Source organism: Cryptomeria japonica, chromosome 8 (assembly GCF_030272615.1).
Source record: "Cryptomeria japonica chromosome 8, Sugi_1.0, whole genome shotgun sequence".
NCBI lineage: Eukaryota > Viridiplantae > Streptophyta > Pinopsida > Cupressales > Cupressaceae > Cryptomeria > Cryptomeria japonica.
This window is the reverse complement of record NC_081412.1, coordinates 160,502,368-160,522,832: the sequence shown is the minus strand read 5'-3', so window position 1 is coordinate 160,522,832 and position 20,465 is coordinate 160,502,368.

Genomic DNA, 20,465 nt, shown 5'->3' with positions numbered 1-20,465 from the left:
GATTTCAGGTTTGGAGCGGATTAAAACATGATTAAAATCATAATGACCTAATAAATGCATAATTAAAATAAAGTACAATATACACGTACCTACAATTGGGCGAAAATGATGGTGAAATGAAATGAAGTGACAGGTGAGAAAGTGGGATGGAGTGTAGTGGATGGAACTTTATGTACGGAGAACAATATTCCTCATGGAAATATTTTATTATGATACGGTAAATAAGTTCACTGCAAAGGCTGCAGGAACATCACCTTTATTAACATGCTCAAATGCAATAGGAAGCTCATGAATTGATACCGAAGCATTGATAGTTGTTGCAGGAACTTGTATTTCATTTTGAGGAGCAAACTGCTGTAGGAACTCTTCTCTAGTAGCTGGCTTGTGATAAAGTCGTAGTCGGTATCCATTCACTAAGAGTTTAAATCAAATAGGATCTATTATGGACAACCGGACTGCTCCATTGTGGAAAACTTCTTCTACCTCATAAGGACCTAACCACCTTGTTTGGAGTTTTCCCATAGCATCCTTATATCTGGAATCATACAAGAGTGCCCAGTCACCAACTTTGAATTTCTTTTCTCTGATATATTTATCATGCCATCTGGCTCTTTGGTTTTGAATCAACTTTGTCTGTTGAACAACTATCTTTCTCCATTCATCAAGAGCATTTAACTGTTGAATGCATTCCTTCTATGCTTCAGACAATGTCATATTCAGTTGTAGAGTTGTTCTCAAGGTTTTGTGCTCAAATTCAATAGGCATCATTGTTGTTTTGCCATAAACCATCTCAAAAGGTGTGAATCCAATTGGTGTGAATCCATGTTGTTCTATATGCCCAAATTGCCTCTGAAAGTTGATTAGACCAATCTTTCTTGTGGATAGACACTATTTTTGTAAGATTAGCCTCAAGCTCTCTATTGGTAACTTCTACTTGGCCATTAGACTATAGATGGTATGGAGTAGATTTTATGTGTCTTATATTGTATTCATTGACCAAAGCTTTTATCAATGTTGATGTAAATTGAGGTCCCTGATCTGAGACAATTTCCCTAGGTACTCCATATCTTGTAAATATTTCTTCATAGAGAAATTCAGCTACCTTATTATCTCTTGCATGTTGCATAGCTCTAGCTTCTACCCATTTTGTCACATAGTCTATACATACCAAGATATAAGATTTGCCATTAGAAGGTGGATCAATGGGGCCAAGAAAATCTAATCCCCATTTGTCAAATGGTGTAACAAATATTTGAGGATATAGTGGCATCTCATCAAATTTTATAGGTCTACCCATTCGCTGATATCTGTCACACTTCCTTGTGTACTGAGTTGCATCCTTGTGTAGTGTAGGCCAATAATAACCAGTATTGAGTATTTTTAGTGTTGTCCTTTTGGCAGCAAAATGACCTCCACATGGCTCATCACAACATGCATGCAAGATGTCATATGTTTCATCCTCTCTGACACATCTTCACATGACTTGATCAGGTCTAGTATAAAATAGACAATCAACAATCCATGAAAATTTAAAACTTTTTTCAACTAGCAACCTTCCTTCCTTAGGAGAAAAAGAAATTGGCATCTTAGCTGTAGCTAAATAGTTAGCAATATCAGCATACCAAGGAGTATGAGCCTATATGAGAAACAAATGCTCATCTGGAAAAGTGTCATCTATCAATGTAGAGTCTTCCTGCAATTGAAGACGTGAAAGATAATCTGCAACAACATTAGACTTCCCTGACTTATCAACAACTGTGATATCAAATTCCCGCATCAACAATAACCAGCGAGCCAGTCTACCGGTGATGGATGGCTTATTCATGAGATATCTAATTGCAATATGATCTGTATGCACAAATATGGGATACCCTATAATATAGTGTCTAAACTTGTTAAGGGCATATATGACAACTAGCATTTCCTTTTCAGTAACTGTATAATTCAATTCAGGTCCTTGCAAATTCTTGCTGATATAATATATTGCATTTTTCAACTTGTCAATTTTTTGCCCTAGCACTGCTCCTATAGCATAATCAGATGCATTAGTATGGATTTGGAATGGTAGAGACCAATTAGGTCCTTTTAGAACTGTTGCTTGAGTCAAAGCATGCTTAAGCTTTAAAAAAGCTTCATTGCATGCTGAGGTCCATTTAAATTCTGCATCTTTAGTAAGCAGTGTATATAAGGGACTTGCAATTTTGCTGAAATCTTTGATAAACCTTCTGTAGTATCTAGCATGGCCAAGAAAACTTCTCACATCTTTCTGCTTCATAGGGTCATTAATATGCTGAATAACCTCAATCTTTGCTGGATCCACTTGTATGCCTTGTACAAATATATGATGACCAAGGACTATTCCTTCTTCCATCATAATGAAACACTTTTCACTGTTTAGAGACAAGTTGTAGTCTTCACACCGCTGCAAAACTTTCTTCAAATTACCCAATGCTTGATCAAATTCAGAACCATAGGTTGTAAAGTCATCCATGTAAATTTCCATAATGTCTTGAGAAATATCAGAAAAAATACTGATGACTGCCCTTTGAAAAGTGGCTGGAGCATTACACAACCCAAAAGGATGAACAGAATATGCATAAGTGCCCCATGGACAAGTAAATGTTGTTTTCTCCTGATCCTCAGGAGCTATTTGTATCTGATTACAGCCACTAAATCCATCCAGAAATGAAAAATATCTCTTACCAGCAAGAGAATCCAATACCTGATCCACAAATGGCAATGGAAAATGATCCTTCCTTGTGGCTAAGTTCAAAGCTCTATAATCAATACATACTCTCCATTTGCCTCCCTTTTTAGGAACTATCACCAAAGGTAATACCCATTGACTATCAGAGATAGGATAGATAAACCCAACTTTCAACAATTTCTGCACTTCTTCTTTAACTATCTCCTTCAAGGCAGGATTGACTCTTCTTTGAGGTTGTCTAAGGGGGCAACACTCATCCTTTATGTAAATGTGATGAGTACAAACTGCTGGATCAATTCCATTCATATCCTTGTAATCCCATGCAAAGGCATTTCTATGGAATTTTAGCAAGTCCACCAGGCTATCCTTCTGAGTATCTGCTAAATTCTTATTTATGTTCAAATGTTTATTCAATTCAACCTCTATCTTGATAGTAAGATCAATCTGATTTATATCATAAACATGAGAATATGATAGTTCCTGCGGCAACAAGGTATGCAAGATATCAGTGGCTACAGGAAAGTCCAACTCTGCAATATTCAGAACCAATTCCTACAATTCTTGGTCTTCTATTAATTCGTTTATCAAGACCTTATAAAGGATTGATTCTTCATCATATAACTGTATGAGTGGCACTCGATTAATCATCACAAGGTGATTAATAGAGTCAATTTCTTCAGATTCCTCTCCCAAAATAGGCCAAACAGCCTGCTGCTGCTCAAGCTGAGGTTGTGCAGGGGAATACAAGGCCAATGTTTTTGTGGAACTGCCATTTGAAATAGTCATGTCTCCTGATCTACACCCAATATATGCATCAGCTGTGGCAAGCCATGGTCTTCCCAAAATGACTGGATATCCCCCCAATGTTGCTTTTGGGGATAAAATCATAAAGTTTGCAGGATATTCCTAGGAATCTAGAATGACCACTATATCTTCTATTATACCATCAGGTCTTATTGCAAAGCCATCAACAAGTTGGAGAACTGTGGGTGTAGCCCTTAAACTATCTATCTCTAGATGTTTCATTACTTCCCTTGTCATTACATTAATGGCTGCCCCTAGATCAACTAAAACATTTTTTATTTGACTGCCATTAATGACTATACTCACAACAGGACTACTAATAGATCAGAATACTTTGGAATAGCAATTTTTCCTAACATAATATCAGCCAATTGACCCATAGCATGAACTATTTGTGGATCCTTTTTCTTTCTGTCAGGTTTCTTTAGGCATGCCTCTCTCAATGCTTTACCATATATTGGAACATCCTTTATTGCTTGCAGCAATGGAATCTTAACACAAATGTGCTTTAGTTGATCAAGAATATCAAAGCTTTGTTGTTGATCAGTTGAAACTTCTTTGTCTCTCAATCTATGGGGAAATGGTTTTAATATTTGATTATGAGGTATTACATCTTTAGGATCAGAGATTGGCTTCTCTTCTTGTACCTCAGTAATAACTGGTTGAGAGGGATTAGGTAGTGTTGTTCCAGATCGAAGGTGAATATCATCTAGTGATAAAGAATAGGCTGGGTATTGATTAGCATTAGTTGAATAAGCTTGTTGTTGTTGCTAAGATTTTATAATTGGATTAGGCAATGGTTGAGTAGGCAACTGTGTTGGCTTGGGAGGTAGTGCTATGGCTATAGGAGGTGCCATTAAAGCAGGAGGTTGTGGCTACTGAGCAGGGGGCTGATATCCAGAAGATTGGGATGACCATGATGGGTTTCCCCTCCATTGAGAAGTAGGTTGCCAATTCCCTTGAAACTAGTTCCTTACACCCTGAGGTGGATACCAATTTCTCTATGCCTGCTGCCACTGGAGAATTTGATTAGAAAATTGTTGTCCTTGGCCTTGTGATCCATACCAATGTGGATAATTACCAAAATTTTGAGAATACTGTGGTTGCCATTGGTTATTTGGTGCATAAGAATCACCACTATAACCAGAAAAGGAAAGTGGATTAGGTGGCATACCTTGTCTCTGAAAATTTGGTCTTCTTTGAGCAACATAGAAGACTTTTTCATCCTCCCCTTGAATTGGTTTGAAATCAGGTACTTCCACATTTGCAACCATCTTACATCTGCAATCTTTTTTCCACTGCTTACAATGAGGACAGAATTCTGCAAGAAATGCATCAGCTTCCTCATGCTTCTTCTTAGTTGCCAATGTATCCAATTGAGTAGCCATATTCCTTATAATATCCGCCTTGAAATCTTTTAACAAATGGCTAAGTTCCAACCTAGAAACTCTAGTTCTAGATGATGATGATAGTGCTCTTGGCTTAAATCTCCTATTCTTCTTGGAAGTAGATCTGGAATACTTCTTGCAAATTTATCCTATTTCAGCCCAAGTAGACTGTGTAATGTCGCCTTCCCCCATTAGATCTAAGGAATCAGTGCATTCATCACTAATACCCCTCAAGAATATCAATTTGAGGGAATCTTCATTCAGAGTACTATGCTTGGACTTCTTGACACTAAACAAAAACCTTTCCAGATAATCCTCAAGGCTCTCATCTTCAGTTTGTGTCATTCTAAAGATATCATCCCCATGATGATCAGTGCATCTACAATAATCTTTGTATTTTACAAGAAACAGCTGTTTCATCTCATCCCATGTATTGATTGTGCTACTACCCAAGCTCATAAACCATCTCAAGGATGACTCCTTCAAAGTCGCTGGAAAAATTTTGAGTCTATGGGCATCTATAGTATAGTCAAAACTCCTACAGAGAACATCAAACTCAAACAGAAATGTATCCAAATCCTCTATCACCAACCCATAGAATTTAGGAAGTGAAGATGCTGGAATGTTCTTGAGGTTAGCATTATCATGCTGGTCAGAGATGGGAAACTCAAATGTTGGACCAAGTGGTGGTGGTGGATTATTTCCAACAGGAGGTGGGTTCCCTTGCATTAGACTTGTGGGGGTTATTACAATAGGCAATTCTTCTTCTTGTGGACCAAAAAGGAATTGAAGACTACCTTTTGGAAATTCAGACTCAGGGTGATTCAAATTTTGTGGGACTTGATACTAAGAAAAATCTACCTCTAGCATCTCTTCTTCTATTATGCATGCAGATTCATGAAATTCAAACAATTAACTAAAAACTAAAATAATCATAAAAGGCTCTTAGCTTGACACCATCCCCGGAAACGGCGCCAAAAATGTCTACCCCAACTATAATGACAATAATAATACCTCTAATTGAAATCTCAATCCGAAGTTTGGACATTCATATGGTAGAGTTTACTATTCTCATGGCTGGTGTTCATTTAGTTGTCAATCCAGGAACGTAAAACTTGAAATGGGTCTGCAATATATATGCACTAAGCTCCTTAAATGATTATTCTAAATTACTGTTGGAAAGGTAGGAATGGAAATCATAAAAGGCTAAATGAAAGCTTTACAAAACTCTGCTGAAATGATCTAATGAAAATAACAAGAATCACACCGTTCTGCCTTAGCTGCAGGAACAGTCAAAGGATCTATTTCCAGTGGCTACAGGAACAATCCAGTCATGAACTTCTATTGCAACTAAGTAAATACTAACACAAGATCACTCACCAAGTGGGCCCCCTTGGATGAGTGATATCAAACTCTCAACAAAGAACTATTAATAGATCAGAATAACATATTTTTATTCATTTCTTCCTGAAAGATGATTACATATTCTAGGAGAGAAAATTCAGAATACGTGACAGAAACTCTGCTCAATCCCTTTCCATTCTATCTAACTCTTAGAAAAGAAGGAAGAGTTTATTATAAAGAAAAGATAAACTGCAATGGACAACTCCAGTTACGCCCAGAAGAAGAGGCAGATAGCTATCAGATGAAGGGGATAACAGAGAGCTTGGCTGTAGGAAATGTGGATCTGAAACCAAACCACAATCTTTGCACGCCAAAGTGATATTTTGCAAATTAAACATGCATCGGAGTTAAACTCCCATGGTGAAGTACAGTTTCTCCGATTATGCCATAGATTGCGCTCACTTGAATCTCCTTCAGTTTGACCTCCAGCTATCTGAACGTGATTCTCCAATCCTTAGGTGCGAAAGAAAATTCTCCACCGCAATATCAATTATTATCTGCACTAAAACAGAAACAACATACCAAGTGGGCCCCCTTCGATAAGTGATATCAAACTCTCAACAAAGAACTATTAATAGATCAGAATAACATATTTTTATTCATTTCTTCCTGAAAGATGATTACATATTCTACGAGAGAAAATTCAAAATGCGTGACAAAAACTCTGCTCAATCCCTTTCCATTCTGTCTAACTCTTAGAAAAGAAGGAAGAGATTATTATAAAGAAAAGATAAACTACAATGGACAACTCTAGTTACACCTAAAAGAAGAGGCGAATAGCTGTCAAATGAAGGGGATAACAAAGAGGTTGGCTGTAGGAACTGTGGATCTGAAACTGAACCATAGTCTTTGCATGCCAAAGTGATATTTTGCAAATTAAACATGTACTAGAGTTAAACTCCCATGGTGAAGTACAACTACTCCGATTATGCCATAGATTGCGCTCGCTTGAATCTCCTTCAGTTTGACCTCCAACTATCTGAATGTGATTCTCCAGTCCTTAGCCGCGAAAGAAAATTCTCCACCATAGCATCAATTATTATCTCCACTAAAACATAAACAACATACAAGGACATGCATATGTATCTTACTTAACTAATACATTCATTAATTCACATATGAAATCATCCTAAATAATCTGCATATCACAGGGGCAAACCATTTGGCTATAGGAATAAATTGGCATGGCTGCAGGAATTAACCGACAAATTTCAAACATGATTTCTTAAGTTCAGTTTTAAAACATGGATTACATATAGTCAATTCACAATATTTTACTATCACCATGCAACCCAAAATACCAAAAACCTAAGAGTCCTTATAAAAAACATGTCAATACATCGACTTATCAGGACCTAGGTTCTGAGCAATAGATCTCTAGGAGGGGGTCTAGACCTATGGTTCCACATGGAGAGTTTCTTTTGTGATTACAAGTGATAACTTTAATAAATTGATTAGTGGGTTTGGTTAATTGGGATTCACATAATCTAGATAAGAAATTAGTTTATGTATGCCCCAATGGATAATCCTAGGGAGATGGTTTTGGGATGATCTTTGGAAGACTGTTGGAACGGTATACCTATCTCTCTTGATTTGCTCCAAGGATGAGACAGTTTCTACATAAGTCCATAGTCCTTATGCCTTATTTGTTGATCTTGCCTCTAGGAGAGTTTAAGTTTATAGATTTATGATTTATCCATGTGTTGTGACTTGATCTTGGTTCTTGATGTTTTATGGATGTCATGTTGAGTCCCTTGGTTGTTAGGTGTCAGCCTAGGTCTTGAGTGTGTGTTGGAACCTCATTTCATCTCCTAGCACGGGGGCTAGTTCCTATTTGGTTCCACGTGGTTGATTGGTTTGATGCCTTCTTTCATTGGGATGTTCTTCTTTGGATGATAGCATGTGTGGATGTGGGTTCTATGGTTATTTTCAAGTGGATGATCTATGGAGCTGATTTACATGTATTCAAGATAGCATTGTATCTTATTGAATATGTATAAGTGTAAAAGACTATATATCTTTGTACCACTCTTAGAAATGTGAAAGGATGGGTATAGGAACATTTGGTTTGGTGTTTTAAAATGAACCTAGAATTGAAGAATAATTGGGTAATGTGATAGTAAATAAATATGTTGATAAGAGGCAACTTTGAGATACCGTAGGACCGTAGGGAAGGTTAATGAATGGATATGTGTAAGAATTGTTAGATGTTATGTTATCTTTATTTCCTCTTTTGTGATTTGATGGTATGAATGTGTTCATATGAATCTATGTCATTATGTGGTTATTATATGTTACTATAAGATAGTAGATTATGATTGCATATGTTGCATTGATAGATGGTTTTAAAAACAAATTATCTCTATTTGTTAATTAGTTTAGTTATTTTCTCTAGGGTATTTTGGCGGGTATTACACATTAGTACACATGAAGGTGACATGTGCCACCTACTCATTATCCCAAAGCATGATGTGAGTCACTTCATCCCAGTTACAAGTGAGAGAGATGAATCCAAAAGTTTTCAAGACTCTACTACTTCTAGCCACGCATAATTGGATTTATATAACTTTTAGATCTTGATTTGGAGTTGTTTTCTTTTGTAGATGAAGGTTGTGTTGAGGATACATTTTTCTCACTAGTTAACCATGATATTGCTTAGGTTTTGTGTTCATTAGTAGGTCAATTTGCTATTATGCATGTTGAAGGAGAAGAGAAAATTGTTTATTATTTTCTTATTAAAAATTTATATACAATAGGTTACATGAAATGACAAATAATAGAGAGTCAATTTGAATATTATGAGCCTACGCATAAAGTGCCTGGATTTTTTTAGTTCTATGTTGATAGTAGAGAGTTGAATTTAAGTTAGAATTTAAATTTAATCATGGAGGAATACATCAACGTTTATCGCATTGGTAGGTTGAAATCTCTGGATGATCTAGAGAACTCACATGACATGACCTAGCTTGAGGTTGCACTTGAAAGTAAAATAGCTCAATGTGGTGTTTATGAGGATGCTTCTATTCATGCTAATTTATATGTAGGTTAGAATGTACATAATTGTCCTAGTAAGCTTGAAAATGATAATTATCATATGGTTGAGCAAAAATATGACTTCTATTTTTTCCTGGTTTTCATATTTTGATTATTGTCATTTCTTACTCCAATATGATGATCAAAGCATTATTTTTTTTCAAGTGAATGCATGCATAAAATAACATTTCCCACATCTAGGGGATGGGTGCAACTCACCCATACCACATTCTTCCTAGCCTTGAAAATAATGTGATGCTTGTATTTCTAAGACCATTTTCTTCATGTCATCCCTTGGTGTTATATTTATAATACATTTATTAACTCACCCATGTCATAAAATATCAAATCTAAAGGCATACCTAGTGTAAAAGTGTCTGGTAGGTCTAAAGAATATTGTTCCATGTCTCCCACACATATTTTAATATGTTTGTAGGTGGTTTTCATGTGGTTTGAAATGTGAATCATGACACATAGATGGTTGTGAGTAGGGGATGATGAGTTTCCTCATGTCACTCACAATTACTTCATCTCAAGGCTCTTGTATATGATTTGGGTGCCAAAAAAACAATCTACACATGTACCACTTTTCTATTAATTCAAATGGTTGCTTCTTGAACCAATTTTTGGCTCTAGTAAATTTTGTATGTTATTCTAGGGCATCAAATGATGCACATATAAACTATAAATAAAGGGATATGCTCTATTATATTGTAAATATTTTGTAATGGATGTCTCTAGGACAATTTATGAAGATTCAAGAAAATACAAAATCACAATTATATATTTTCTCTTGTTTTTTGTGATGCAGGAGCATCTAGTGGTGTAAGGGCAATCCTACATCACCCAAAAATATTTTTTTTACTTTTTTTTTCTTTGAATGTTTTTACATTTCTGGATACCCATTTGGATGAATAAGAGATTCCAAATTTTAGAATTGTCAAGCTACCTTTTCTTGCTGACTACCAAAAATAGAAAGTTTTTATTTCAAGGCATATAGAGCCTAAATTTCGTGAGAAGCTTGAGAATGGAAAAATAAGCGCATTGATGAAATAATCATGTTAAAAGAATTAACGATTTGAAAATTATTCAAGTTTCAGTTTCCTGAAAAAACTAAAAAAAATTCTTCCGAGTCAGATTTGAGGCATTAAATGGTTTCGAACGGCCCCCAAAATAGTGGGAATCAGCAAAGAAAATTCATAGAATATTATTCACTCAGAGAGCTTTCTGACGGTTCAAATAGTGCATCAATACAATTCCCAGATCAAAAGTTATGGTTGTTGGAAGTTGGGCAATTTTTAGGAAAGTTTCCAGTTTTCGAATTTGGCTAATTTTTCAAATTTCCAATTTCATGTTTTGGCATTTATTCGCCAAATAGTAATTTCTAAATTGTAATTTTGGCTCTAAGATAGAAAAGTCTATTTAGGACTCATATGTAGAAACTGGGGGAGTTAGTTGTTGTATGTGAGTTTTTGGAGAGTGAGTTTTGGGAGTTGAATAGTTTGCATTGTAAAGGGTTTCCATAAAACTCTGTAAGTTGTGTGTTGCAGCCAGTGAGGACTATTTCCTCTTATATGTAATTGCATGTTTTGCAGATAATAATAATATAATCTTTTGTGTCTTTTATTGCAATTCATTGTAGTTTTTTCTATTTCTCGGGTCTTGCCCTCATCATTTTGGGATGAATATTATAAGGGTTTGGTGTATGTCTTATTGCACTTAATGTATTACAAATGATTTGTTATAAAAATTCATTTATTTTATATGGGCTATTATAGTTTTGGTTATGGATTATTAAGTATGCCTATTATAAAATTATATTCTTTGATTTTCATTTACATGTAGATTTGGTTTTGTTGATGCTTTTCCTTAGTATGCTTCCTTCTTATTTGCTATCTATGGTTTAGTTTCCCTATGGAGTGGGTACTAGTCCACATTGGTGAAGGACTAATAAATATTTTATTCAGAATCACATCTATTCTTGTTAGTTGTAGGAGTAGATAAGATTTTATACATGTTGTTCATGTATTGTGTTACAAACCAAGGAACTATTTTAAGCAAATCTAATGAATATATTATCAGAGAATCCAAACATTCATGTTTGTACCTTATCATTGTAAAAAAATTGATAAATAAAACTATTTTTAGGGATCATAATGAAGATGAAGTATATCGATGCATGTGCAAGTTGTGTTATTATCTATGTAGATATGTAGAGGTCTTAGGCAACTAGTTGATTTGATCTAGTGATAATTGTAGGCACCAAGCATACATTTGGGTACAACTACTATTTTTTATAATTATATTATACTATAAATAATTAAAATAGATATTAAGGTATATATTTGAGAATACCCTCCCAAATTAATTTGATGTCAAAGTGCAAGAGAGATTACCCACTCTTGTACATTGGCTTATAATTGTACTAAATTTGTTGATGAATCTCATTCTTTTCCTTCTTGATAACATATCTCTATCAATCAATCTAAGAGTAAGTTGTAGAATTATGGAACAAACAAGGTCCATCAAACTCTTGTAAATATTTAATACTTGAAAAAATTATAAAATTGAACAAAAAAAATCATACAAAGCAAGGAAGCATACTCAATCTAATAAAGAAGGTATCTAGAGTTTATTGTTAAGATCAATATAACAAACGACTCCAAGAACCAACTTCAATTAAAGAAGATACAAATATTACAATGTGGAGGTAGGCTATGTACAATGAGAATGATGCTCTTTTAAAAATGATACTTGGGAGCTGTTTGATCCTTCATTAGGTTTTAAATTAATTGGTTGCAAGTTGGTCCTTAGAAATAAGTATAGACAAAATGACTCAATTGAAAAACATGAAGTACAACTTGTGGGAAGAACTTATGCTAAAGAAGGCGGCACGGATAATGAAAAATATTTTCCACCTATAGTGAAGTGGTCTACCAATTGTGATTTCTTGGCTCTCTCAGCACAAAATGGATGCAAAGCTCATCAAATGAACATTAAAGGTACATTCTAGAATGGTAATCTCAAATAAATGGTGTATATGGTTCAACCAAAAGGATATGTAGTCAATGGTCAAGAATGCCTATTATGCAAGCTAAAAAACATCATATGGTTTAATGCAAGACCCAAAATCTTTGTAAGAAAAATTCACTAAGCACCACAAGAGTTGAATTCCAAGCACTTTGAATTTCATAATGCAACTATTTTTAACAAAACGATTGATATTACAGCTTTATTTAATTTATTATGTGGATGATCTATTTATAGGTTGTAACAATAAAATATATATTTCAATTGTTTTAAAAGAATAATTGAAGCAAGAGTTTGACATGATTGTCTCAAGACATCTTCATTACTATTTAGGTGTTGACGTGATTAAAAAATCCATGCATATCTTCATTACCCAACAAAGATATATTGGTGAATTTCTAAGCACTTTTGGCATGATTGACTACAAACCGCTAGGTACTCATATGGAGAAAAGTTTTAAACCACATCAGATGGATCTATAGCATTTGTTAATGCAACAACCTAGACGCAATAATTGGTAACTTGAAAAAAGAGTTATTTGGTATTTGAAGGCAACTTAAAAACTATGAGCTCAAATACTCCAAGGCAACAAATTTTCAATTGATTGGCTACTTAGATTCTAATTGTCTAAGTGACTTGGATGATGAGAAATCTACTTCAAGTCTCCTAATGCATCTAGCATCAACGGTCAATTCTTAATAACCTAAGAAGTAATCAAGATAAGCTCTATCTTCTGCAAAGATAGAATATATGACAACTTCTAAGATAATTATGAAAATATTATGACTCGAAAAGTTCGAAGATTTGTAAGAATGCCTAGTTTCATCCATACCTCTAATAAAACTAACAATCAATATGCAATCAAATTGACAAAAACGAACAATATTTCATAATCTAACAAAACACATCAACACAATTTTATTTGATTCAAGATTGAATCTGTACAACTAAAATATTAGCTTGTTAGCTTGTGATATTCTTGTGAAAGAATTTGGAAGATAGAAGTTTAAGAGAAAATTTGAAGAATGCTTTGATTTTAGTATTAAGAGGGGATGCAAACATGTTAATCTTTTGGAATTACAATTTTTTTTTTGTTTTATCTAGTTGCATTTGAAAGTTTACTGTTACTTTATAGGAATGTCAATCCTAGTGTGACAGATTGGACAGATTGGTGCGGTCCCAGTTCCAGAAGTGGATGATTCTTTCTTGACGTGCTGAATGACTTCTCCTTGTCCTTTCTAAGTTTCCTTGCTCCCTGGTTTTTAAGGTTCAGTGAACCCACTTATTATTATTAGTTGAAGTTATCCATAATACTCTGATTTGCTGTCATATGCGCTGATATTGTTATCCTTTTTGGTTTCAATTTAATACAAGAATGAGGGATATAATCAAGTGTATTAGAGTCAATTTTTTTTCAGTTGGTACAGAGTAATTATCTTCGGATATGTTTTTTCAGTTGGATCATTTAGTAGAGATTGATAGAGTTGTGTAATTTGTTTTCTGTTAGGCATGTGGTTCTTCTTGTTTTGTATCTCTTTCTGGTATTTAATAAATTTATGTCTCTCTTTTAGTTGATATTGTAAGAGATGAGATTGAGATTATGTTTTGGGCGATTGTAGAAGTAATAGATATTTCTTAATCATCCACTCTTCTAGTCGAAGAGATTTTAACAAAGATTTGTTCTCCCAAATCAAATTACAAAAAAATTTGTTACTTTAACATAAAATCTTTCAAAAAGAATTTATATCAAGTTACATGAATATCATATTAATCTCCATATGTTCATACGTTTGAAAAGCATTAAATAAAATCACACACACACAATTATGATGAATGAAAGGTTCTTTTTTGTACAGTTAAACATTAATTAAAAAAAAAAATCACATGAAAATTTGGTTTTCTATTCAGTTTATTCCTATTCTTAGTGAAGTAATCAAAACATATTAAACAATGGATTTGAACTAGTGACCTGTGTTTTGATACTGTTTGTTAGCCAAGATTTTGTTGACATTTGTGCTAAAAGATTGCCCTGTTAATGCCCTATACAAACACTAGAGATAAACAAACCAAATCAGAAATCATGTCGCAAATCATGGGAAGTGGTTAAATCATGTCGCAAATTCTTGAGGACGACACTGAACAACCAAAGGAACACACCTTCCAACAAAAACATGCTGATGTGATATCATATTTGATGATGTCCCTCTGAAATCTTAATTATAAGCAAGAGACTTACTAAATAAAATACTGTAAAATATTAGAAATAATTTGAAATTTTAACATACGAATTTTTAAAAAAAAATCAGACAGAAAGCTATAATCAATTCTTTCCCACCAATGTATAATTTTTTTTTCATCTATCCTGATCAAGAAGAATTTTTGTGGTTGTTAAATCTCTTTGACATCTCGGAGAGTCACAACTACTGTAAGGCAGTGAAAACAACTGTAAGACCATTTTTTGTGGATCAATCTCTTTGACATCTTTAACAGTGAGAACAACTACTGTAAGACCATTTTCTGGCAGTTGACAGACAATTTCAAATCCGGTCCCCACAGTCTACCAAGTCCACAACATGAATTCCTTCTTCTCAGAAATCAATCAAATCTACGTTAACTTGCTTGATGATAGATTTTCAAATGAAAAGACTTTAATCAATTCTGTCTGCCTATGAAAGAAGAGTATTAATTTGACAGAAAATTACAAAAAATCTCTAAAGAAAAGTTCCCCGCACTAGTTGAAGGTGTTTACATTCATTGTATTTTCGCCACCTTTTGAAACATGTGGTCCTAACACAATTTTATTTTCTTATGTAGTACAATAATTATTAAAATCTTTCATCTTTTTGTATTTTTCAAAAATATATGGTTTATAATTATTTAATTGAATAAAATACGTGAGATTTTTATATCTTATTAAAGAATTTCTATTTATCTTTTTATAAATATTTGGGGTATAATTATGTGGTTGAATAAATATTTATGACTCGGGTGCAATTTCATTGACAATATTATGGTTGTTTGTACTTTTAATTCCATCATTTGTGTTCTCTTTCAAACAACTTTGTAATATTCACAAGAGATGTCTTATGCTCAGTTACTGGCAGTAATTAGATAATTGAAATTGTACTTAAAGTGGAGGTTAGTGACAATTGGATTGCACAAAATAGTGCATTGTTATTAGAAGTGTGAATAATTAGTCATAGAAAATTTCAATTTTTTCTTGTCAGTTTTAAACAACAACTATTATGAAGTGAGATTAAATAGTATATATAACACTACCAAGTATATGAGTCTTTTTAGTACATATATAACTATTCCTTTGATTATAATTATAGTATTATATGTGATTGTATACATGTTTTCCAAGTTCTTTAGATTGAATCTACACCTTCCAATTTTAGAAATTTGTAAAAATTTAATGTATACCAAAAAAATGCGACTCACTTTGTTAAAAAGTGAGATGTGCATATCTTTTAAATCTTTTAATAAAAGTAACATTTTATTCCTCATTTTAATAGACCTTTCGATATTCATTGATTCTTTTGTTGATTTAAAAACATTCGACAAATATCTCTCAATGAATTGGGCAAATAAATTGTAAATATACATTAATGAATGTCACATAATATAATTTCTTTGTCAATAGTTGTCCATTCTAAGATGTTGCTTATCACCTACAACAATCCTCTTTGATCAATAATCCCTTGGGAAAGGCCTAGTCAATCCCAATCCATTTACTTTTTCACCATTTGTTTACTTGCAATCTAACTTCTCAAATTTATTCTATATATTATTCATCCCATGCTTCTATCTATTTTCAAATTTATTTCTCCTTAGAACCATATACATAAATAAATTAATAAATATTTAAATAAATAATTAGTTTATAAATAGACATTATTTTAAGTTGCTTCATTGAACAATATAATTCGGATATACATGTTTAGATAATGAATTTAATTGGCCATATCATGTATTAATGTTATGCCTAAATATGGAATTAATATTGATTATCTCATGACTACATATGAAGTGAATGCCCTTCAAATATATCTTGAGGTCTATTTATGGGTACACATAATCATCCTTGTTTATATATGTTGTTGGTTCAATCTATTTCCTTTTTAGGAGCTTGTATTGAATATTCTTGGTTGAGTTTACCATGCATTGTTTGCTCAAACCCTTTATTTTATGGTTTGGGTGGTTATGACATTTAGAGTGTGCTCGCTTTGGTTTCTCAATGATTCTTTATGTAGCTAAATCTTTATTTTAGTCCAAGGCCCATGCTCTATGCTATGTGTTTTAATGAAACCTAGACCTATGTTATGTTCTTCTTGAGTTCATGCATTGCAATGAAATTCATGTTCTTCATGATTTAATCTCTTCTTAGTAAACTATCAAAGAGTGTGGTTGAAAACTTTGTTAATAATAAAAAAACTATAATTTTGATTTTAAGCTTGAATGAGCCATATGTCACAATGCTATTACAATAAGAAATATGGGTTTGCTAGTCAATTAAGTTCATGCATCTTCATTTTATATTTTGAGTTCTCATAAGAGATCTTTCTCCCTTGATCCACATATATGTTCAAGTCATAAGTTCTAATGTATGCACTTTTGTTTTATTTTTAGGTTGACCTCTTGGCATTGATCATTAATAACCAATCATCTCCATCATCTAAGTGCTCAACTTACAATTTTTGGTTCCTCTTTGAATCAACTTTTGGATTGTGAGTGCTTGGTATAAAATGTAATATACCAATATTTTAACATGGAACCAATCTAATGTTTCCATTTGTACCTCTAATTGTAGCAAGGTTGTTACATAGTGGATTGAGCTAATCACTTTATTTTACATCGATGATGAGATAATAATGAAATAACTCTTAAAGTTTTTGATTGGGAAAGGTGTTGTGTACAACATGCAGAGTAATAATGCAAAAAACAATATGATTATGGTGAATAAAGATTAGAGATTTAGATACCAAATGGGTTAGGAATTTTTTACAACACAAAGTTTTTATATTATATGAGACATTTGGATAAATAAATAATTTGTATGTCACATTGGAATCACTAATACTAAATATTTAATTTGGGGTTGATGGTTTATGTAACACCAATTACTAGTTTTGTGTATGCTTGTCTTATAAAAGTAGATTGTAAATTATCTCGTAGGTTGTTATAAGATTATTACAAACTTATATGCAAAGATATGACAATAAAGGACCGCTATCATTTTATCACTCTATCTATTTCCCTATTTCTATATACATTACAATCCCATTCTAAATGAATCAAACATGTGTTTATATACCAGTTATTAGCTTTCAAAACTATTCATATTGATAACTAGGTACTCCAAATGTCAATGACTAGTAAAACATCTAGGTCAAACAAAATATGGTGATGAGAATTGAAGGTGTTGAAAATTCTTGATGTGGTTCTAATTGGAGGTCTCTTTGGTCCAATACTACTTTATGATATGGTGGATTGATTGTCATAGGACATGGAAGGTTCAACAAACCTTGTCTAATGAACTGATTATTGACTATTCTAAACTATGATCTTCTAATAATGACAACTTCTTACATAACTCAATTCAAAACCCTTGACATTTGGATATGATATTTGTGAGCTATTTTAGAACCCTGATTCTCTTCCATGAGCTGAAATAAGTTTATAATGAAATGCAATAAGTTGTACTAAGATGTTCCTACTTCAAACACTCAAGATTGTTTGAAAAGTGAGTTTTGCACTTTAATAATTTTAGAGAAAATTCAAAGTGGTTCACCTCAGCTTGTGAGATCAATGATGAATCTTGCATTGGTCTCCCTTTCCACTTAACTAAGTATTCTTCATAATATTTATTTTTGGGTTTTCATCCAATTCTACTATCCAAAATCTACTCAATCTACTCCTATGGTTGTTATCGTAATTATTCTATTAAATAAACTTCTATGATGTTGCCACTTGACTAAAATTCATGTTATTGATGATGATTGTTGATATTGAACATAGGTTATATACCAACTTCTTTTAATAACTCAACCTCATAGACATTCCTTGAATCAAATTTCTTGAGCATATTACATGAGCCAAACTTCCTCATCTTTAACTTGTTGGCACCTATTGCAAATTTATTTTTTGATATATACCATAACTTCATACCCAACAACAAATCTTATATATCATATAAGTCAAGATATTTTTTATTATAATGCACAAGTGAAGAATTAAATCTAGCAATAAATTAGCAACAATAGTTCATAGAAGATTATAAAGAAGTATTGAAAAAGGAATATTTTGACCTTAAATTCCCAAGGGATAAAGGAAGAGAGAACAAGCCTAGACTACATAGAAGTGCTCAGAAAAGGAAAGAATAAATAACAAAAGAAACCTATTTCAAGAAAAAATAGAAGCCTAAAAACACAATGGACTTCCCAATCAAACTCCCCATTTTTGGAAAGGATACTACATACGTAGCATAACACATATTTGTGTTACAATCTATCTAGAAAGGGAAAGGTTTAAGTAGGGACGAAGACAAATTATTTAATTTTGGCAACCTTAATATATGATGCTTTGAATTGGTACAAAAAATCATAGACTCACAACATCACAAAGATGGGATGAGATAAAAAGGGAGTTTATAGAAAAATTTAAATTTTTGAAAGTTCCCATGGAGAGTGTGAGTAAAATGATGGATTTGAATCAAGGGGAAGGGGAACCAATTTTAAAAATTATGATAAAAATAAATTCATGAAAATTGGAAGAACAATTGACAAAAAATGAGAAAATAGAATGGTTTGTATCAGGGTTAAGTCCTACAATAAGAAAATCTCAAGATGAAAGGGTATTCAATACATGTTCTAAAGTTCTAACCTTTTCCTACTACATACAATCACAAACTTGGAGAGAAAATAAAAGGATAATGAAAAAAAAATTAGAAAAATTATTATTAGAAGTGAAGCTAGTTAAAATTAAAGTTGGATATGTTGGCTAAACAAGATAATAGCCCACAAAAATAAAGAAAAGATATTAGGTGCACATACTACTCATGAGAAGGATGCATAAAAATGAATATCATGTGATAAAAGGATAGAAAAGGGTTGCCACATTAGCACATAATTTCAACACAAATAGTGCTACCTAAGCTATATGTAGAGAGAAGATTCGTTTATAAAGGAAATGGTCAATGCTGATTCAACTTTTTAAATTGAATCAATAGAAAGTGAAATATATGTTTTTAATTTTGGAATAATGTAAACTAATAAAATGTATACTTTTTTGTGTATTTTATGTTTGTAATTTTTTTTAAAAATTAAAAATTATTTTAATATACTTTCTTATAAAGTAAACACTATAATTTAGTTGTTGATAAAATACTGAAATTGAAGTTACACGAGGCATCACACTGCATATAATAAATTTTACCTTTATCTCTTCATTTTTTTGTGTATAACGATAACTTGAAACTTTAGTGCAAAAATATGTTTTTAACTATTTTTTATGTATATATATTTTTCAATAAATTTAAAAAGTTGTGTGTACTAAAATATAACTCTTTCCATTTGGAGTCACATTTTTTCTTGATTATTTATCCAAATTAGAAAATAATTATATCATCTTGACATAGACTCTTTTCTCTAGTGCATTTATTTTTTTCGAAAAATTTAAATAAATTTTAGTATTTTTCCTTTACAAGATAATCAACCTCATATTTTAGTGTTGATGACCTACTTTCAATAAAAATAAAATATAAAATATTAAAACTAATTAAAATATTAAAAGACATATATATATTGGGAAATTCACTTATAGATCTATAAAGGGTATTTTTACATTTCAAAAAAGTATTATTTATAAGAGTAGGAATTTGTTAGGTCCCGGAGACAACTGAGAGGGGGGGGTGAATCAGTTGTCAAATAAATTTAAACCAAAAACAACTTAACCAACTTAATGTTTAATACCGGTAAACCAGTTAAGTATGCTGGTAGAAAGTTTTAACAGTTAATTAGTATACCGGTAAAGATTAATGCATGAAACATAAACACAATGTCATCCACAACACATAACACCAATATTTGTACGTGGAA